At 43.5% G+C, this 16,199-nt stretch overlaps 1 long non-coding RNA gene across 1 annotated transcript; it reads left to right on the top strand.

Annotated features, from left to right (window-relative positions):
* Window positions 1–14,228: 14,228 nt before the first annotated feature.
* On the top strand, window positions 14,229–15,010 carry LOC128265963 (uncharacterized). The gene is made up of 3 exons (XR_008268980.1): window positions 14,229–14,341; window positions 14,451–14,648; window positions 14,704–15,010. It is a non-coding gene; the product is annotated as an uncharacterized LOC128265963 (long non-coding RNA).
* The last annotated feature ends 1,189 nt before the right edge of the window (window positions 15,011–16,199 follow it).

Below are 16,199 nucleotides of genomic sequence, written 5' to 3'. Positions count from 1 at the left end.
TGTTGATAACACCCTTTTAAATAACTTAGAAATATTCCATGAAATTTGTGAATCATGTTTAAATTAAAAACAAGCAATGTTACCGTTTCAGCAATTTAAAGATAAGACCCACATTCAAAGACCCCTATTTGTAGTGCACTCCGATGTTTTTGGTCCGATTACTCCAGTTTCTCTAAATGAAAAGAGTTACTTTGTGATCTTTGTTGATCAGTTTACACACTATTGTGTAACTTACTTACAAAAACACAAATTTGATGTATTAAAATGTTTGAAGACTTTGTAGCGAAAAGTGAAGCTCATTTTAATTTGAAAATTGTTATTTTGTACATAGACAATGTTAGAGAATACCTCTCAAATGAAATGCGTCAGTTTTGTGGTAAGTATGGTATTACAGTGCCACACACACCTCAACTTAATGGTGTTTCAGAAAGGATGATTAGAACCATTACAGAAAAAGATCGTGCCATGGTAAGTGGTGCAAAACTTGACAAAAGCAGTGTTAACTGTAACTTATTTATTTAACAGAACTCAAAGCAGAGCAATTGTTGATAGTATGATGACCCCGTATGAAATGTGGCATAATAGAAAACCCAATTTAAAACATTTAAGAGTGTTTAATGCAACTATTTATGTGCACAATAAAACAAAAATAGGAAAGCTACGAACCAAATGGTTTTCAATTGTGGGATGCTGTTAATGAAAAGTTTCTCGTTGCAAGAGATTTGGCTGTCGATGAAACCAATATGGTTAATTCTAGAGCTGTTAAATTTGAAGCAGTGTTTCCGAATGATAGTAAGGAAATTAATTTAACTAAATTCCCGAATGATAGTTAGGAAATTAATGAAACTAAATTCTCGAATGATAGTAAGGAAGTTAATGAAACAAAATTTCCGAATGAAAGGAAAATTACAAAACAAAATTCCTGAATGATAGTAAGGAAATTGATTAAAATTTTCTGAATGAGAGTAGGAAAAGAAAGGGAGATGATTTCCTGAATGATAGTAAGGAATCGAACAACTCGAGTGAGAAAAATGAAACATGAAACATGAAATTGGAAATCAATTAAATACTGATGAAATTGAAATAGTAGTAGAAGAAGTGAGAGATTAAAAACAAAGCCACATATTTCATATAATGAAGATGATAATAGTTTAAACAAATTCATATTAAATGCTCACACTGTTTTTAACGATGTTCCAAATACATTTGATGAAATTTAGTATAGAAATGATAAATTTTTTTGGGAGGAAGTCATAAAAACAGAATTAAGTGCTCATACATTAAGTAATACATAGACAATAACAGAAAGGCCTAAACATAATAACATTGTAGATAGCAAATGGTTATTTTCCGTTAATTACAACGAACTAGGAAATCCAATAAGATTTAAGACTAGATTAGTTGCACGAGGATTTACTAAAAAAATACCAAGTCGATTATGAAGAGACCTTTGCTCCTGTAGCTAGAGTTTCTAGTTTTCGATTCATCTTATCGTTAGCAGTTCAATATAACTTGAAGGTTCATCAAATGGATGGATTAAATGAGGAACTATATATGCGACCTCTTCAGTAGATAGCTGTATTTATATTCTTGATAAAGGTGTTATGTGTTATTATACGTTGATGATGTGGTAATAGCTACGGGGAACATGATATCAATGAATAATTTCAAAAAGTATTTAAATGAAAAGTTTAGGATGACCGACTTTAAAGAAATAAAGCATTTTATTGGTATTAGAATAGAAATGTATTAAGATAAAATTTGTTTGAGCCAAGCTGCATATGCTAAAAGAATTTTAAATAAATTTAACATGGAAATTTGCAGTGCAGTAAGTACCAAGCAAACTTAATTATGAATTACATAATTCTGATGAAAACTTATAGGATGTTTAATGTACATAATGCTTTGTACACGTCCAGACTTAACAACAGCAGTAAACATTTTAATTAGGTATAATAGTAAAAATAATTCCGAGTTATGGGAGTGTTAAATAAGTGTTTTAAGGTATTTAAAGGGCACTGTTGATATGATACTAATTTTAAATTAATTGGTTATGTAGATTCTGATTAGGGAGGTAATGAAATTGATAGAAAAAGTACCACAGGGTATTTATTCAAAATGTTTGATTTAAACCTAATTTGCTGGAACACTAATAGACAAAACTCATTAGCAGTCTCATCAACTGAAGCTGAGTACATGGCGTTATTTGAAGCTGTGAAAGAAGCGTTGTGGCTGAAATCTCTCCTTAAAAGCGTTTATATAAACCTTGTAACTCCAATTAAATCTACAAAGATAACCAAGGCTTTATCAGTATAGCAAATAAGCCTTCATGTCTCAAACGAGCCAAACATGTTGATATAAAATATCTTGAGTATATTTGCACAGAGAACTTGCTGATATCTTTACCTGCTGCTAAATTTTTGGAGTTAGGAACTGAATTGGGATTACTGCACGACGACTGATCTACAGATTGCTGATGCTATTTTTTAATTAAATATTTTCGTTAGTTTGTAAAACATAAGTTACTAAAATTTAATTTTTTTTTTTAAACATGTAAGACTAATCTGATCTGGTTTTTCTAAGTTTTCCCCGTATCCTTGCAGCGAATGCTGGATCAGATAATTATTCCCAGAATGCACACCGCACAAGTATATACAAATTACAAAACATTACTATATGATAAGTTTATAAATTATAAATTTTATATTTGAGGGGGCTTGTTGGAATACCCCCATTCCTTATACAAAAATATCTTTTCTTGTTCTTATGCCATATTCCAAATACAATATGAATGGAAGTATTTTAAGGTATTAATAAAAAACATATTCTATGGCCACACTGGCTGGCTCTTTCTCATTCTGTGCAAATTTCTGCAAGTAAATTACATGTGCTGGTGTTGCGGTATAAAATATTAATCTGAAAACTTAAAGCCAATCCTGTGTTTTAATCTATAAAAAGAACATAAACTACAATAGGAAGATTAAACTTGTTAATTTTTTTTGCTTGTGTATGTTTGTTGGTAATTGTTATAGTTTTTCACAGAAGAATTGGTAAACAAATCGTGAACTCTACTGCAATTATTTGTATTTGTATTTATTATAAAATTTCATTCTAACGCTGCAAGTTTGGAACTTATAAGTTAATGCGCTAGTCACTAAGAGTTTGCAAATATTAAATTGTTACATTAAACTTAAAACTAATTTTCATAAAAACTAACCTAAGTCGCCTTATATTTTTACTTTAATTTACGTAATTTTATCTTGAATTGCGTGGCACTGCTAATATTTTTAAGGTGGTTTGGGAGCTGATTCCATGATCGAATAGCATTAATTAAAAATTGTCTTTCGGATGTCAATGATCTAGGTCTTATGCAAGTAAGATTATTTGCTCTTCTAGAGGATGTAAATTGAAGTTTTTCGAAAAGATACGAAAGTTCTTTTTGGAAAATAATTTTTTGCAGAAAAATTAAGTTTCGCATTTTTATCCATTTATTTAGCGAGATATCGAATATTTTCAGCGAAAATTCGGATACGTGATCTCTATGTGGTTGGTTGAATATATACCTGGCTATGCAATTAAATAGAACTTTAATTTTGTTCTTTACTTATGACAAGACATTTTGATTTTGATGGGTTGATCCCAAGTCCATTGTTGCCGGCCCACTCAATTACACGTTCAAGTTCTCTGTTACAAACATCTATGCATTCATTTATTCTGTTTAAAGAACGACTCACATACATTTGGACATCATCAGCATACAAGTGTACATTACATTCAGCCATGAGATTCTCAAATACCTTTGATAGGTATGGTTAAATGAATATGGGTCTGTACTCATTAGGGTTTATGTTGTCAGACACAGTGGCGTCACTCTTAATTCTTAGTATACTTTGAAGGACATCACACTGATTAACACAATAAAAAAAAATAAACCTAAATCTAATATCACAGACGGTTTCAGGTACAAATCGTGGGTTCAGATATATATTTTCAGTGATTTCAGGTACTTTTTATTAAGTTCATTTACATTCATGTCTTGTTACGCCGGGGTCACCATGAAAATTTAATAGTAGTTTGTATTAACGAACGCGAAACTTGTGTGACTGCAGTAGGATTCGGATAATTTACTTGCGATAATAACTTTTTAGCTTTGCTACAAGCGACATAACGGCTCTCAAATTCTAAAGAATTTAGACGCGGTATATGAACGAAAAAGTCTAGCGTCGCAGTTGGCAGTTCGTAAAAATTTGCTTTCCCTTAAGCTATCGAGTGAGTTGTCGCTTTTGTCCCATTTCAAAATTTTTGATGATTTAATAAGTGAATTGTTGGCAGTAGGTGCAAAAATAGAAGAGATGGATAAAGTGTCTAATTTGATTTTTTTTTTTTACATATGCATTTTATTTATTGAATCTTCTCTAAACTGATACTAACAATACGTATATAAAATCTTAAATAAAAAACTATATATATGCCTCCTACATCCTTTTTGGGACACCCAAGGTTGGGTGGGTGCGTCGTGGCAAGGACATCAAAGCCACCAATTTCGTCCAATTGTCAATGTTTTGATGCAAATATAGCTTTGTTTTGTTTTGCTTTGTGGTAGAGATGGTAAATCGTCAAGTTAGTGACGTGAGACGTCCGATGAGTCGGAATCAATTGCTCGGACTGCAGGGCATGAGGGGTACTCCGCCCTGGGACTCCGTGGCTAGCCGGCGCTGCCCTCCGGGAAAGATGCTGTTCCGTAACAATATGGCGCCCAAATTAGCAAATAAAATATGTGATAGCCGAGTCGACGGCGTCTCGCATATTTATTATCTCCAGCCAGCCCACGAACGGTGGCTTGCATGACACACATGCAATTGCACCGGGATGCGGACTGGTGGAGAAAAGTTGTTTAAATTTTGTAGGAAGAAAGAGAGGCTGTCCACTAGAGGTAGGACAATTGCTCCCGAGGCACAGTTCACAGGGATTAGCTGTGATTTGGCGGTGACATCCTCTTCGAAGGAAATCGAATGATTCGCATTCCAGGTCGTCCGTGCAATAAGCACGAAAGGTTAAACCAAAAACTGTGATAAAACTGTGATATAGGTATTAGGGACATATTTTTTTGTTAACGTAATTTTAATGAATGTTTTGTTTTGGGGTTACAGTGTAGTTGTTTGTTTTGCGCAGATCCTTGCGTTTTCTGGGTATTTGCGTTTTCATATCATATCGGTTCAAAACTTAAATGTGTGGTCGTGACCCGTGACGTCGTCACGAGCTGCTCGGCCACCGCGACTTGAATGAAAAACGCAAAGTCCAAAAGGAAATCCTATGCGATCCTGCAAACAGCCGAAGTCCTTAACTGGCGACTTTCAGCACAGCTGAAAGTTAGTTCAGTTGACGAGCGGCTTGTTTAGTGAAAATTCGGACGAAATTGTAGACGCAAGACGACTGGCGCGGAGTCTACCGGCTGGTGATCGGCTCCATCTCCCCTTATTGAAGCCGGAAAAAAAAAAAAGATAGAGAAAGAAATTTAGTCTTGAGGGACTTGTTTTTTTAATAGGAGCTAATTATTGGTGTGTATTTGTTTAGCCTTAGGTATTTGTTGGTCCTTAATATATTTTCTTATTTATTTCTTATTTATTCATTGTTTATTGGTTCTATTTATTCATTATTATTATTTATTGGTTCTATTTATTCGTTATTATTATTTATTGGCCTGGTAATATAAGTATTCGTATTTATTTATTATTTATCACTTACTAGCTACAGCACAATTTATTTATTTATACATAATTTGGGTTTTTGGTTGGCACGTTGAATTCGGGGTTCAGAAGTCGTGTTAGGGGTTATCAAAATTCAGGATGTCAAAGCGACAAGGCAGCAAGCATGATCACCTGCTTCGGTCGAAGGGTTTTTCAGGCGAGGACGACGAATAGATGTGGTCCACGGATGTGGAGGTCGCTACCGTGGCTGGCTTGCCGCGCATATCGGAAGGGTTGCCCAGGACTCCGCTTGCCCGTTTGCGCCAGGGACTGCAACAAGAGCAAAAAGGACCACAGGACACAGAGCTGCAGCAGGACCTAAGGCAGCAGCAGATCATGGAGGGAATTGGTTCCGCGGCGGATGAGTTATTGCAGCTGGGAGATAAGGACGCAAGACTCCACGATCCTTTTGTGGATTCCGCGGCAAGGTCGGCCGTTAATGTGGCTTTGGCACAGGCGGCGGAGACCCATCGGAAGGCCCAAGAAGGCGGGATCAATCAGGCACTGAGGGACGAGATCCGAAGTGGCTTCCTGGAGATGATGAAGCTGATGAACGAGGTGTTAAGGACTGCTGCTCAGCGGCCTCAGCTTCCCCTGGAGAGCATGCCGGACGAGCGAAGGCGTCCGGATTCAAGGATCAACGCGGGAATCCCTGGTCAAGCCCCGCAAGGTGCGGTGCCAAAGAGCACACAGGTCGCCGGCATGGACGGTTCCAGGCTACCTCCGCCGAGGGTGCCACCCAAACCGCCGAGGAGGCCGCTGGATTTCCAGGAGTTGGAAAGTAGCAGTCCCGGGTATCCTCTGGATCATGGCAGGTCGCGCCGAGACGAAGGCCCGGCCCGCAGCTGGTGCGTTGAGGACCGCAGGGCCTCAGAGTTCCGGGAGGAGCCGCGTCTGTATGCCAATGTGGGGCCGGCAGCCTCCAACCAGCAATGGCGAATTGAGCGGTGGGGCGTATCCTTCGACGGGGAGGATGAGCGAAACTCGGTGGAAGATTTTCTCTTCCGGTTGGAGTTCCTGCAGCGGCAGTGCCAATGCCCGTGGCAAGAGGTGCTCCGAAACTTCCACCTGGTGCTCACTGGGCGGGCTCGGGAGTGGTACTGGGTGCACGTGCGTCACTGCAGGGTGGACAGGTGGTCCCAGCTTCGAGCCTCGCTGATGAATAGGTTCCGATGCCATCAGACGGAGCACGATCGGATGCACCAACTTCTGCAGAGGGAGCAGCAGCCCGGAGAAGGAGTTGGCGATTACGTCCACGCGATGCAGCAGTTAGCGGCTCGACTGAAAAGGCCACTGTCAGAGCGACAGCTGGTGAAGATTATTAAAAAGGACTTGAGGGAGAGCATCGCAAGGTTTGTCTACGCGATGGATGTGCTCACGGTGGATGAACTGCGGGAAGAGTGCTGCGAGGTGGAGCGCAGTTTTGGACGACGTGGACGGACCACGTACACGCAGCCGATGCGGTATCCTCTGGCGGAGAAGGCCAAGGTTAGCGAGGCGATTGGCCCAGATCCTGGTGAGGATCCTCCGTGGCAAGAGATGGACGAAGTGCGGGCGAAGCCTAAAAATCCGTTCCGAGCCGGCTGCTGGAATTGCGGAGCCGTGGATCACGGGTTCCGTGACTGCGCAGCAGCCGAACGCAGACTGTTCTGCTACCGATGTGGGAAGCCAGACACCGTGTCTCCCAAATGTCCGGATTGTGCGGAAAACGGTCGGCTGGGCGATCAGAGAGCGGAGAGGATGCGTCCAGACAGGAGTTCCGCAGGGAAGAAGAGTTGGTAGACTTAAATAAATGTTTACCTTCTAAGAATAGCAATAAGTCTAATTTACAATACTTACCTTATGCGGAGAAGATGCGTCGGTACCTAGATATCAGGAACAGGATCTTCTCAGAGCACCAGTTAGGCGGGAAGCGTATGGTGTCTTGCAAGGTGCAAAAGGCCAGGGACCGATTTCGCAAACGTCGGAACTGCCGACGCGAAGCAGTGGCCGCCGTGAAGCGCAGTTTATCGCGAGATCCCAGACCGTTCGCCGCAGTCCGAGTCCTGACCAAGCAACTGACGGGGTTGTTGGACACTGGAGCGAGTGTGAGTCTGCTTGGAAAAGGTGGCAGAGAGCTGGTCGAGGCCTTGGATGTGCCCGTCCAGAAGTACTTATCCGCAGTCCGTACGGCCTCTGGAGAGGATCGGTCAATTATAGGACGGGTCAAGTTACCGGTGGAATACCGAGGACGGACAGAGCACATTCTCTTCTACTTGTGTCCTTACCTGGAGCAGCCAGCTTATTTTGGAGTGGATTTTTGGCAAGCATTCGGACTGGCCCCAGCGATTATAGGCCCCATCGATTCGGAAGGCGTGAAGAAGGCCGAAGAATTACACGCCAGGGACATGGAGCACTACGCTGAGGTCGAGGATGACGATGAGGAGAAAACCGATCCCGAGTCCTGGACGCTTTCCAAGGCCGAGGAACAAGAGCTGGAGGAGATCAAGCAGCAGTTATTGACTTTCGAGAGGGATGGCTTAGGTACCACCACTCTGGAGAAGCACACTATTGAGCTGATGGACGGAGCCAAAGTGTTCAAGGATCGACCCTATCCGATGTCTCCCGCGAAGCAGACGGTATTCGAGGACGAGGTCGACAAGATGCTAGCGCTCGGAGTCATCGAGGAGAGCAAAAGCCCCTGGAGCAACCGCACCACCGTAGTATCAAGATCTGGAAAACACCGGTTCTGCTTAGACGCACGTAAGCTTAATGATGTGACCATCAAAGATGCTTACCCGTTGCCCAGCATAGACGGCATCCTGTCCAGAATTGACCGAACGTACTACATTTCCAGCGTGGATTTGAAGTTCGCTTTTTGGCAGATTGAGTTGGACACGAGCAGCAAGGAATACACAGCCTTTACGGTTCCTGGTCGGCCTCTTTACCAGTTCCGTGTGATGCCTTTCGGACTCTGTAACGCATCACAGAGGCTGGTGAGACTCATGGACCGAGTAATTCCAGCTGAAATCCGCTCGAATGTGTTCGTCTACTTGGATGATCTGCTAATACTAGCGCCTGACATAAGAACGCACTTGAAGTATCTTCGCCGAGTCGCTGAATGCCTGAAAGAAGCAGGGTTAACCATTGGGCTGAGCAAGTCGAAGTTTTGCTTCAAGTCTTTGACCTACCTCGGCTTCATAGTGGGTAGAGGACGTCTGCGGATGGATCCAGGGCGTGTAGCAGCTATTAGGCGGATGCCTGAGCCAAGGACCATGAAGGAAGTGAGAGCCTTTCTTGGAACCGCTGGTTGGTACCGTCGGTTCATAAAGAACTTCGCAACTTTGGCTGCCCCGCTCACGGAATCCTTGAAGAAGACGGGAAATAAGAAGTTTTCCTTGAGTCCAGAAGCACAGCTGGCAGTAGAGTCCCTGAAGATGGCCCTAACTACTGCGCCAGTGCTGGTACATGCGGACTTCAAGCGGCACTTTTTCATCCAGTGCGATGCATCCCAGATCGGAGTCGGTGCAGTGTTGTTCCAGCGGCATGAAGACGGCCAGGAGCAACCAATAGCGTTCTTCTCGGCCAAGATGAATCGTCACCAAGTCCATTACACCGTTTCTGAAAAAGAATGCCTCGCAGCCCTGCTGGCCATTCGAAAGTTCCGGCCGTATGTGGAAGGAATGCCGTTCACGTGCATCACCGATCATGCCAGCTTGAAGTGGCTCATGTCCATGAAAGACCTTTCGGGTCGGCTGGCTCGGTGGTCATTGCAACTCCAGGGATATGACTTCAACATCGAACACAGGAAAGGAAGCGAGAACGTTGTGGCAGATACCCTTTCGCGTTGTGTTGAAGAGCTAACGGTGGACCCGTCAGAGTTGCTCGGCTTCGAGACCACTGAGTTTGCTGGAGAAGAGTACACGGAGTTGTTACAAGAAGTGGAAAAAAACTTGGCCAACCTACCTGACTTGAGGATAGTGGATGGTCTCATCTTCAAGAGAGTCTCTTCCGCAAATCTGGATGACGAGGTGGAAGGCTTCGAATGGAAGTTTTGGATTCCCCAGAGTCTGACCCACAGCATAATTGAGCGTGCACATTCGGATCCAACGGCAGCTACGGCGGCAGTTTTACTGGCCTGGCATGGCACTGCAAGTCCGGGAGTCCATACGCAGGTGTGAAGTGTGCAAGGAGACGAAATCCCCGAATTTCCGGATGCAAGTTAGTATCGGTGAGAGAGTCCAGACTGAGCAGCCATTTCAGAAGCTGTACATCGATTTCCTGGGGAAGTACCCGAGGTCGAAGAAGGGACAGGCCTACATCTTCATTGTGGTGGATCACTTCTCCAAATACACATTTTTGAAAGCCATGCAAGAGGCATCGGCCTCCAATGTAGTGGAGTTCCTCATTCACGAGGTCTTCTACAAGTTTGGGGTTCCAGAAATTGTGCATTCGGACAACGGCCGCCAGTTTACGTCCAAGATCTTCGAGGAGGCGATGGAAAGCTTTGGCATCACGCACATCAAAACGCCAGTTCACTCTCCGCAAAGCAACGCAGCGGAAAGGGTAAACCAAAGCGTGTTGGCGGCAATCCGAAGCTACTTAGAAGAAGATCATCGAGAATGGGACGCGTATCTTCCGGAGATTGAGGTGGCCCTCCGCAACGCGGTCCATTCAGCAACTGGAGAAGCTCCGTTCTTCACCGTATTCGGACGACACATGTTCCTGAACGGAGCCAGCTACAAGTTGGCAAGGAAGTTGAAGTCTCTGTGTGATCACGAAATGTCTGGGATGAGAACAGCTGATAAACTCCAACTGCTCCAGGACAAGGTGCAGAAGAACCTCGAATGTGCATACGATCGGAGTCGCCGGCGGTACGACAAAAGGGCTCGTACTTTCCTTGCGAAGCCAGGTCAGGAAGTGTATCGCCGCAACTTTGCCCCCAGCGATTTCAAAAAGGCCTTCAATGCAAAGATCGCTCGGAAGTTCCTGAAAGCTCGGGTGGTCAAGACAGTCGGCAATAATGCGTACGAGCTTGAAGATCTTCAAGGACCATGTACCATGCCAAGGACATTAGGTTGTGATCTGGAAAGAGGAATAACAAAGTACACGAACTCAGAATCGGCATGTGTCTACTTCCCGTAAAGCGTGGGCCCCGCGTTGGACACCGTTGGAACTGAATCTTGGTATCGAGGCCGGCTGAATCCGAATAGTCCAAATCCAAATACTCCCAAGTATTCCTGCGCTTGTCTAAAACTTTGTGTTGGCGTCTCTCGGAATCCAGGATGGTGTTGCATTTTCAGTTGAAGCCGTCTGGAAAATACTAAAACGAACCGATACGTCAGCAGGTCCCGCTATCGATAAGAGTCGGTGGTGAAACCTACTATTGATAGCGGGAGAGGATTTAGCTATTTAAATTTAGCCCGGTTCGCTCGTTAACTGGGTTAAATAGCCTTGAATACGTTCGCTGACCCATCTTGAGAGAGCGGGAGGGAAAATGGCGACGACTTTGGTGTAGGTCAGGGTTTTGCTTTAGTTGCAGCAATAAGTCGTAGGAGAAAAGTTGTGGAAAAATAGTTCATATGTGCATTATTAGTGTTTAGATAAATTAAAGTGAGTGGTTATTTATTTGCAATAAACTTATGAATAACAGTGTTTTTTGTAATATAAAAGCCATATTATCTAGAGGGCCCCGGAAATTTAAAAGATTTGGGAAGTGAACACTTACCAGGCGGACCTAGCCGCCGCAGCATTAGCCGCAGCAGCATTGGCCGCAGCATTAGCTGCAGCAGCATTGGCCGCAGCAGCATCAGCCGCAGCAGCATCAGTTGCAGCAGCATCTGCCGCAGAAGCGATCAGGAGCAGCAGCAGCAGCCTCCAGCGCCAGCAGCTACAGCGACTGCCTCCGAGACGGCCAGATGCGGAGATTCCCTCGGTGAGTCCGTTCCGGGAACGAATGCCCGCGCTGGCCACGTGGTCATCTCCAAGTCCACCGACGCACTGCCTCCCGCCCCTCTTACGCGGACGCTGCGCTATCCTCCGGACCAATTTGCTCCGTGCGGACTCGCGCTGGTTTTCGCCGCTAGCGATTTTTCCATTCTGGCTGCAGTTTCAGCTACATCCGAAGAGGAACTCTGCAATAAATAAGCTTTAGTCATTGTTTTTGTAATATCACCTAGTCCAGATTGTCAATTACTCACTGTGAAATCTAATCTAAAATTAGAGGCTTAATTCCGGACCCTGGCCGCGCGTCCAACTACCTATAAATTGGGTCGCGAAATTTAATGACTTGTGGGATTTATTTAGCGTACTTACATTTTCAGCACGTCCCTTCTTTTCCCTTCGAGCTCCTCAGGATTAGGCGACCCGGTTGACAAACGCCTCCAATTTAGTGCCGTGCGGCGGTTTTTGCCTGACACTTGTAGTATTAAGCGTCTAAAAATTTCCCTTCGGTTGTTGCCGCTTTGACTGCTTTTCATCTGGGCGACGGTCTGAGATCGGCCTTGAGTGTTTCTAACGAAAAGAGTAGATTATTAGTAGGCATCAATAATGAATGTATTTATTTATTAAACTTGCCCAAGATTAAATGTGAACAAGCTACCGAGATGTTTGTGTAAGTTACCTTGGGCGGGGAGATGAGCCGATCCTAATCCACCAGGAATAGACTCCGGTCTGCCGGAGATGGGGCGTGCCTCCTACATCCTTTTTGGGGCACCCAAGGTTGGGTGGGTGCGTCGTGGCACTAACCATACAACATATAGACTGGTCATTTCATACAACGCATTTGGACACAAAAAAACGGACCGCGAAAGGTCCACCGTGCTCACAGCAGCAGGTCCATGCACTTCGTGTGCGTTCGGGTTTTTTGCTCTCTCATTCTTATTCTCATTTTTATGCTCGCGCACTCATTGCACGAGTTCAGTCGATCAGTCGCAGAGAGGCGCTTTTTGAAGAAGGCTGCCCTGCGCTTGAATTCATCTTTGTATGTATGCGTGATCATGCATTCTCATACACGGGAGCATGTGTTCGTTTATTTCATTTCGGCGCATCAAGAATATTTTGTCTTTTGCCACTTTTCAAACTTGGTACCCTAAGAATATGGGCGTATTTACTATTGGGTTATGATATAAATATGAATATTTTATGTTGTAATATATTTTTTAATATTTAAGCATACATTTTATTTTTGTTTACAAATTCAAATAAGTGGTAGCAGTTAAATGTTTTACATATATGTATGTATTCGAATTTATAGAATTCAGTCCACTGAGATGGGAACAGGGCATATCGCAGTCGTGCCACTTAAAACACCGACTGCTCTTCAGTGGTTGAGAAAACATCAAACTAAATCAGCTCTTGTGGATGTTTTGCGAGCGGTTGGTGCCTGCATACCCTACCGACGATTGATTTTAAGGGGAGTGGGCTTTTAGGACACTTGTTTTAAATGTTATGTTTAGTGATCTTTGGTTGATTTATTTTTAATGATTCGCAGTGTAATTTTAATTGTCTTTAAACAAGTTATAAATAATAAAATACTTTTTACATTTTTGTAAACGTAAATGGAACAAATATAAAAATCCGCATTTTTTAAATGATAATAATTTTAGATTTTAATTGTACCAATATCTTGGATTATAACAAATTGTTTAAAGACAGTTAATATATATTTTTGTTCCATTTACGTTTACAAAAATGTAAAAAGTATTTTATTATTTATTACTTGTTTAAAGACAATTAAAATTACACTGCGAATCATTAAAAATAAATCAACCAAAGATCACTAAACATAACATTTAAAACAAGTGTCCTAAAAGCCCACTCCCCTTAAAATTTATCGTCGGTAGGGTATGCAGGCACCAACCGCTCGCAAAACATCCACAAGAGCTGATTTAGTTTGATGTTTTCTCAACCACTGAAGAGCAGTCGGTGTTTTAAGTGGCACGACTGCGATATGCCCTGTTCCCATCTGAGTGGACTGAATTCTATAAATTCGAATACATACATATATGTAAAACATTTAACTGCTACCACTTATTTGAATTTGTAAACAAAAATAAAATGTATGCTTAAATATTAAAAAATATATTACAACATAAAATATTCATATTTATATCATAACCCAATAGTAAATACGCCCATATTCTTAGGGTACCAAGTTTGAAAAGTGGCAAAAGACAAAATATTCTTGATGCGCCGAAATGAAATAAACGAACACATGCTCCCGTGTATGAGAATGCATGATCACGCATACATACAAAGATGAATTCAAGCGCAGGGCAGCCTTCTTCAAAAAGCGCCTCTCTGCGACTGATCGACTGAACTCGTGCAATGAGTGCGCGAGCATAAAAATGAGAATAAGAATGAGAGAGCAAAAAACCCGAACGCACACGAAGTGCATGGACCTGCTGCTGTGAGCACGGTGGACCTTTCGCGGTCCGTTTTTTTGTGTCCAAATGCGTTGTATGAAATGACCAGTCTATATGTTGTATGGTTAGTGCCACGACGCACCCACCCAACCTTGGGTGCCCCAAAAAGGATGTAGGAGGCACGCCCCATCTCCGGCAGACCGGAGTCTATTCCTGGTGGATTAGGATCGGCTCATCTCCCCGCCCAAGGTAACTTACACAAACATCTCGGTAGCTTGTTCACATTTAATCTTGGGCAAGTTTAATAAATAAATACATTCATTATTGATGCCTACTAATAATCTACTCTTTTCGTTAGAAACACTCAAGGCCGATCTCAGACCGTCGCCCAGATGAAAAGCGGTCAAAGCGGCAACAACCGAAGGGAAATTTTTAGACGCTTAATACTACAAGTGTCAGGCAAAAACCGCCGCACGGCACTAAATTGGAGGCGTTTGTCAACCGGGTCGCCTAATCCTGAGGAGCTCCAAGGGAAAAGAAGGGACGTGCTGAAAATGTAAGTACGCTAAATAAATCCCACAAGTCATTAAATTTCGCGACCCAATTTATAGGTAGTTGGACGCGCGGCCAGGGTCCGGAATTAAGCCTCTAATTTTAGATTAGATTTCACAGTGAGTAATTGACAATCTGGACTAGGTGATATTACAAAAACAATGACTAAAGCTTATTTATTGCAGAGTTCCTCTTCGGATGTGGCTGAAACTGCAGCCAGAATGGAAAAATCGCTAGCGGCGAAAACCAGCGCGAGTCCGCACGGAGCCAATTGGTACGGAGGATAGCGCAGCGTCCGCGTAAGAGGGGCCGGAGGCAGTGCGTCGGTGGACTTGGAGATGACCACGTGGCCAGCGCGGGCATTCGTTCCCGCAACGGACTCACCGAGGGAATCTCCGCATCTGGCCGTCTCGGAGGCAGTCGCTGTAGCTGCTGGCGCTGGAGGCTGCTGCTGCTGCTCCTGATCGCTTCTGCGGCAGATGCTGCTGCAACTGATGCTGCTGCGGCTGATGCTGCTGCGGCCAATGCTGCTGCAGCTAATGCTGCGGCCAATGCTGCTGCGGCTAATGCTGCGGCGGCTAGTGGACGACGACCAGGTTAGGTCCGCCTGGTAAGTGTTCACTTCCCAAATCTTTTAAATTTCCGGGGCCCTCTAGATAATATGGCTTTTATATTTACAAAAAACACTGTTATTCATAAGTTTATTGCAAATAAATAACCACTCACTTTAATTTATCTAAACACTAATAATGCACATATGAACTTATTTTTCCACAACTTTTCTCCTACGACTTATTGCTGCAACTAAAGCAAAACCCTGACCTACACCAAAGTCGTTCGCCATTTCCCTCCCGCTCTCTCAAGATGGGTCAGCGAACGTATTCAAGGCTATTTAACCCAGTTAACGAGCGAACCGGGCTAAATTTAAATAGCTAAATCCTCTCCCGCTATCAATAGTAGGTTTCACCACCGAATCTTATCGATAGCGGGACCTGCTGACGTATCGGTTCGTTTTAGTATTTTCCAGACGGCTTCAACTGAAAATGCAACACCACCCTGGATTCCGAGAGACGCCAACACAAAGTTTTAGACAAGCGCAGGAATACTTGGGAGTATTTGGATTTGGACTATTCGGATTCAGCCGGCCTCGATACCAAGATTCAGTTCCAACGGTGTCCAACGCGGGGCCCACGCTTTACGGGAAGTAGACACATGCCGATTCTGAGTTCGTGTACTTTGTTATTCCTCTTTCCAGATCACAACCTAATGTCCTTGGCATGGTACACTCCGATCGATCGTCCTTGAAGATCTTCAAGCTCGTACGCATTATTGCCGACTGTCTTGACCACCCGAGCTTTCAGGAACTTCCGAGCGATCTTTGCATTGAAGGCCTTTTTGAAATCGCTGGGGGCAAAGTTGCGGCGATACACTTCCTGACCTGGCTTCGCAAGGAAAGTACGAGCCCTTTTGTCGTACCGCCGGCGACTCCGATCGTATGCACATTCGAGGTTCTTCTGCACCTTGTCCTGGATCAGTTGGAGTTTATCAGCTGTTC

This window comes from Drosophila gunungcola, unplaced genomic scaffold (assembly GCF_025200985.1).
Source record: "Drosophila gunungcola strain Sukarami unplaced genomic scaffold, Dgunungcola_SK_2 000190F, whole genome shotgun sequence".
NCBI lineage: Eukaryota > Metazoa > Arthropoda > Insecta > Diptera > Drosophilidae > Drosophila > Drosophila gunungcola.
The sequence above is the reverse complement of the archived record's forward strand: the minus strand, read 5'-3'. Positions and strand labels throughout refer to the sequence as shown.